Genomic DNA, 511 nt, shown 5'->3' with positions numbered 1-511 from the left:
ACAGCTCTTCACACTGTCAGGTCTCTTCTCACAGTTATTATGTCCATCAGTGTAGATGATGTCTGGATGAGATTTATCTGATCCGGCTCTGAACCAGTACACACTGTGACCTCCTGGACACGTCGTGTTCTCAGAGCCAGAGACGACTGAACACTGCAGAGTGACTGAGTCTCCTGGTCGGACTGGATCAGATACTGTCGGCCACTGAACAACAGTATAGTCTGATTTCCTCTGAGGGTTTCCTGTGCAATACAAATCACTTTTACAAAACAGTGTTAAAAGTTTGAGATGACACATTTTCGAAGCATAAAAAAATCATTTAAGTTTATCTCAAATATGCTGTAAATTTAATTGGATTGAATTTGTTAAGCTTTGGAATAAAGCTGAGGATTTTTCAAAACATATTAAGACAAAAGAGAAAGATAAACAAACCAAATCATATTGTTACCTTTTACTAACAAATATGTCCCACTCCATTCAGTATTAATCCACTCAGTGACTGCACAGTGAT

The sequence above is a fragment of the Monopterus albus genome, unplaced genomic scaffold, assembly GCF_001952655.1.
Source record: "Monopterus albus unplaced genomic scaffold, M_albus_1.0 scaffold337.1, whole genome shotgun sequence".
Taxonomy (NCBI): Eukaryota; Metazoa; Chordata; class Actinopteri; order Synbranchiformes; family Synbranchidae; genus Monopterus; species Monopterus albus.
Note: the sequence above shows the minus strand (reverse complement) of the source record.